The following is a 6000-nucleotide window of genomic DNA, read 5'->3' as shown; positions in this document are numbered from 1 at the left end:
GGTGAGGAGGGAAGGAGATGGGAGATGGAAGAGTTCGGCCTTCCTCCTCCTCCTCTGCTCCTTCTGGTCCTCAGTTCCCCTGGCCTGGGTTCACTCAGGCAGGGCTGGTGTGGAGAAACCAGCATCAAGGCCCCCCGCCTCCATCTGTTATTACCGCACCCAAACCCGCAGGGTTGGCAAACAGGCCTTTTACCTGTTCGCACCCCGGCTACAAGGTCACCAGCTCAGCTGTCCCTTCCTGGTCACCCCCCACCCTATACACCTGTTCCTGGCAGCCCCCTCCTTCCCCCAAGGAGCCTGCCGTGAGTCAACAGGCTGGAGTGGCACAGGAAGGAAGCCAGCGTTTGCCCAGGAGGGCCCCGGGCCTCCCACGGGGCATTTCCTTAGCATGGTGGGGGCAGTTTGGGAACAGGCAGCTAACTCAGGGCTCAGAGTGGAGAGAACGGCAGGAGAGTGCGGGCAGAGTGAAGACAGGCCCAAGGTGAAGCTGTTCTAAGGTGGCGACACCTGAGTGTGCTTGAAGGAGAGTGGTTTTCAAAGAGCAGGCACGGTGTTCAGCAGGATGCAGACAGGAAAGGAGTTACAGGCAGAAGAGAGGAGTGGGTGAGACATGGAGGGGGAACCCACCTGGCTTGCTCAGTACAGGGGAGGTTGGGGGCCAGTGTGAGCTTCCTCAAGTGCACGTCTGACCACGTCACTCATCCGTTGAGAACACTGCAATGCCTTCTCTCACCTGCAGAAGAATCTGCAGGCTCCTAAACATGGTCACTGCCCTATTCACCCACCACTCATCTTCCTACCCACCTCTCCCCCTGTGACCAGTCACACAGAACCACTATCTCCACCCTTCACCTTCTGTTTTGAATGAACACCTTCCCACTCTCCCCCTTTAGGTGGGTAACTCCCTCCATGGCTTCGTTTCAGAGTCCCATGGTCTGAGTCTCCAACTGTGGCCCCCACTGGTAGGACTCCACCATCCTGGTAGAACACATGTCAACCCTTTCTGCACTTCTGCTTGAGAAGGCAGTTAGTGACATATGTTGGGGCCCCCAGGCTGGTATCCAAATCAACAACAGCACCAGGAGGACCACATCCTCAAGGGAGGGTGGGTCAGGTTGGAACAGTGTCCCTGGGCATTGGTTCTGTCTCCAGCTGGCCAGACTTCTGGAAAGCCGACCTCCCACAGTCCTTAAGGTCAAAACAATCTTAAGCTTTTTTGTCAGCTGGAAATAGAACTCAGTCTGGGGGATGACCTCCATCACAACCCCTTTCCCTGCTTCACCCCAGCAGTCTGTTGCATGACTCAAGGTCAGAGGACAAGTACTGGGGATTCTGTCCTCTTCCTGCCGGGTGCTCATGTCCGCCCCCTGCTGGCAGCACAGACTGCCCACTTGGGGCTCTCTGCTGCTGTCTGGAGTTCAGGTGTGTTGGGGAAGGTCTTGGGCTGGTCCCTGAGCTCCAGGAAGCAAATCGCATCAGCTAGCTGGGCCTCTGGCAGACCTCAGGCTCCAAGTCAGGTCTGTGGGATCTGCAGGCCCAGGCTCCTGGGGAGTGGGGAGGAGGTGTGTGTAGAGCTAGTCTGGTCTGTTTGCGCTCTCTGTGGGAGGCAGGGGGCAGCTGCAAAGGTCCTCAATCATAGAGGCATGGGCCTTTAGTCTGCAGGGGACCTTAGGGGCCTTGAGTGTCACCTACAAATGAGGAAACTGAGGTACAGAGAACACAGCTCTAAGGATGTCAGCAACAACATCCTGGCTTCTCCAGGGTGCTGTTAGCTGGGGACCCATGTGGACTTTTGCCACCTCTCCACTCACTGCAGTCCTCAAGCGCCTTTTATTTCACCACATTGGCAGCGTGTGGGCCTCTCCTGCCAGACGGGGAGCTCCAGGAGGATAGAGGCAGTGCCTGGTTCTCCATGGCACCGGCCAGGGTCAGGAGTGGCACATGGTGTGCTCTCAACAGAGCGTGGCAGAATGGATGGAGGGGGTGGCAGGGCACACCCCAATTTTCACAGTGACTTATCGGCAGAGCTAGATCCAGAAGCCAGAACTCTGCGCTGGGCAGACAGTGGGAGGCCAGGAGAAAGGCAGTGGGGCCTGTCCTCGCTGCCCTCCAGGACCCCAGCCTCGCCTCCCAGCCCAGCCTTCCTCCTTGACCTCATTAAAAAGGCCCTGCCGAGACCTAATCGTGTGTGGCATCCCCCAGTAATGTGCACTGATAACCACACACACCCATCACTGGCTTCTCTCTGCTCCTTCATTCATTCAACAAACCTCAGACAGACGGGAAGACACCCTCCATCCCCTCCAGCCCCAGGTAGGGTCCTCTCATTCAATCCCCTGCCTTAGGGCAGCTATCAAGTCAGGGAAGGAGGCCTCCTAATCGCCCACCACAGAGGTGGCATCCATGAGTCCTCAGCACCAGAGAAACAGAGCTCGCAGTCAGCTCCAGGGAGGCCTTCCCTGTGTCCCCTCCCTGCCAGGCAGCACCTCTGTGCTCCCCCACCTGAGCCAGGCCTTTCCCCACCATCGCCCTGGTCACTGGGGTGGCGTGCTCACTTGTGTCCCTGCCCCAGGCCACGCTGCTGAGGCTCTTTACCAAATACAGGCCAACCTTGGCCGATTTGTGGTCCCTGAAGCCACCCTCTCTCCACTCCCAGCCACTCCAGCTAAACACCACTCTCCTTTCTGGACACCCTGACCGTTCCCTACTTCCCAGCTGTAAGTCCAGCCCCTCTGCCCCTTCTTCAAAATCTCATCCACACACCTGAGTCTCCCAAGGCCTCCCTGATCTGCCCAGGTGGTTGGAACACTGTTTCCCCCGGCCCCGGCCTGAAGCCCTTTGTCGTTCCTGTGGCCTGTATCCTCCAGGCTCACAGTGCACCCAAACTCCCAAATGTTTCCAAGAGGACTATCTTCTTATCTGCAAACTTAGGCAGCAGGCGGGTTCTGGACGCACCAGCACAGTCCACATCGGGGGGGCAGGCTCTGCTCTCTCTTTTTTGCTGGCCACAGTAGGTCCTCTGTCAGCGCCCTCCAGTTAATGAACAAATGATTAAACCTGTCCCCAGCCCCAGAAAGATCCAGCCCGCCTGGAGAGGGCTAGTGTGGGGGCCCATTCATCGGCTGGTATCCCCGCTGCCCCAAACCCACCGTCGGCCAGGGTGGGGGCCCACTGAGGCCCAGAGCCACGAAAGCGCTGAGTCACGATCAAGTCACGCGGCCCCCGGGGAGCCGGGCCTGCAGGAGCACAGGCTGTAAGAACTCGCCGGGGCTGCGGGAGCGCGCCCAGGGGGCTGCAGGGCGCAGTGACGCGCGGGGGCGCGCAGGCCACCGCGGGGTGGTAAGCTGCGGGGCTGCGGAGCTGCGGGAGCGCCCGTGGCTGGAGGGCGGGTGCACGGATCGCCTGGCACCCCCGACGGAGGGCCACTGGCCTCCGGCGTCCTCCGTTGCCAGGAGCCGCGGGGCCAAAAGGCGACGGTGCCAGCGGCTGACATCACCACGGCCCGCCGGCCCAGACTCCCGTTCCCCACCCGTTGGGGGAATGGGAGGAGCGGGAAGCCGGGAGAAAGACCAGAGCCCCAGCCGCCCGGTTTCTGCTCCCTGCCTGCAGTTCGTCGTGTCCTCTCGAGTTTTCCTAGTTTATTGGCTATCTCCCCGTCTCCAAGTTCCTCTTGTCTTCAGGGGCCCCTCTTGCTCGCCCTTTTCTGTTTCCCCCCCTCCACCTGCCCTTCGGCCTCTCGCCTCCCTCTCGCCCCGCTGGTCATTCTCGGAGGTTCCAGGTAGCGGGGCGCAGCGAGAGGCACATGTGGTGTCGGGCGCCCCCTGGCGGCCCTCGTGGCGCTGACCGAGCCCCCGAGGGCCCAAGCGCTCGCACTCCCGACGCTGTCCCCGCCAGGGACTGGAGTTTAACTCCTGGGTTAGCGGAGTAGCGCGTCCCCCAGCGGCACAGCCACGTCCTCAAAACTGGCTCAGAGGCCTCTGGAAAGCCAAAGGAGCGTCCATAACAGGAGACCTTGAGAGACACCGAAGATGCCCCAGGGAGAGCAGGCTGGAAGGGGCCGATATGGCTACAGGCAGAGATAGGAGAAATGTCGGTCAGATGTCTTCATGCATTTCTCCACAGAGCCTGCACAGGGGCGCGCTGGGAAGACTGGGGTCCGAAATGGAGTGTGAGGGACCGGGGTGAGTGTGTGTGTGTGTGTTGGGGCAGGCCAAAGATGGGGAATTAAGTCAGGAGCAAAGGGACAGGGAGTGGCCCCCTGCCCTTGCAGGGCCTGGAACCATGAAGAATCATCCCGCCTTTGGGGACTGGGCCTCCCCAGCTGGCTTCCTGCCAGGCCTTACCCCCTGGCATCAGAAGCAAACCCCTGCCCTCCTAGAGTTTGAAAAGCGAATAGGAAAATTTCCCTGAAGTGGTGGTCATCCTCCAAGTCCAGACAGTGGAGAGCCTCTTGCCTGGTGGCCAGTGTCAGAGCAGGTGTCCTGGAGGCAAAAGCTGACCCGGCTCAGGGACAGCAAAGGGGCTGTGGCGTGTGGACCACCAACAGCAGGGACTAGCTGGGTATCTCTTGGAGTCACTCTCCCACTTTAGGGCCTAAAAGGCCCCTGGCCGTCCAGAACCTCCCCCGGAGCCTGGGCTGTGATAGCCTCCAGGCAAACCATCTTGCCAGGTGAGACTGTGGCTGTGGCCCCAGAATGTTCCAACTGGTTCCAGGAATATAGCACACCCGACCTCCTTTCCCTCGCCCCACCCTGGACACGTACCCATGAGATTGTCTCACCCCTTTGGTCCTCCCTCCATGACCTCTGCTCCTCCCTTGCCCTCCTGGATTTAGTCATCACGTAATTATTTGTTTATTTGTTCATCATAGATTTGTTGGGCACCCCCTCTGCGTCCGGCTGGGTGCTGGAGAGGCAGCCCTACAGAAGGCGGGCCGGGTCTTCCTGTCACCTGCATGATACCATCCGCATTGGAGGCCTAGTTTTCCTCTCACTTTTGTCACTCATCTGTGAAGACTAGTTGCTTCTTGCCTGCCTTTTATCTGTCCTCAGCTGGGCTCCCTTGGCCTGGCCACTCCTTGGCTCCAGCTCTAGCCTGTGAGGTCCTTCTTTTTGGCAGTGGGCCCTGCTCTCTGCTGGCCACTTCACAGACTCCACCAGGAGGACTGATCCAGCCTTCCAGTCCTCCCTTTCCAGGGTCACACTTTGCCTCCATCTCTCAGGTGGGCATGGTTCCCTGGTGATGTCCCAGCCTCTTTGAGGACCTGAATTCAAACCAGTTTACTCAGGGCACATTTGATTTGCAGTTGTGAAAATTATTTTAAAGCTCACTTGAAAAAAATAAACAAAATAATATCTAGGAAGTTTTTGAGGGGAAAAAGAGGGCCAAGAAAGAAATGTTAAACATTAACTATAAAATCAAGTTGAACCAGCCTTGCATACCTGAAATAAATCCCACTTAGTCATGGTGGATAATTCTTTTTACACATTGTTGGACTTTGTTTGCTAATCTTTTGAGTATTTTTGCATCTATATTTATGAGAGATACTGGTCTGTAGTTTTTCTGTCCTGTGTTGTCTTTCACTGGTTTTAGTATTCAGGTAATGCTGACTCGTAGAATGAGTTTGGAAGTATTTCCTCTGCTTCTATCTTCTGAAAAAGATTGTAAAGAGTTGGTGTCATTTCTTCCATAAATATTTGGTAGAATTCATCAGTGAAACCATCTAGGCCTGGTGCCTTCTGTTTTGGAAGCTTATTAACTGATTCAATGTCTTTAATAGTTATAGGCCTATTAAGATTATTTGTTTCTCAGGCCGGCCGAGTGGCGCGTTGGTTAGCAGTTGGCTTAGGATGCCAGCTCTGAGCAGTAGGGCCCCGGTTCGGATCCCACATGAGGGCCAGTAACGCTGCGCCCTCTACAGCTAAGATGATGAACAACAGCTAGACCTGGAGCTGGGCTGCTGTGAGTCGCCAGCAATGGCATAGGCTGCAGTGGGGCTGG

This window comes from Hipposideros armiger, unplaced genomic scaffold, assembly GCF_001890085.2.
Source record: "Hipposideros armiger isolate ML-2016 unplaced genomic scaffold, ASM189008v1 scaffold_87, whole genome shotgun sequence".
NCBI lineage: Eukaryota > Metazoa > Chordata > Mammalia > Chiroptera > Hipposideridae > Hipposideros > Hipposideros armiger.
Note: the sequence above shows the minus strand (reverse complement) of the source record.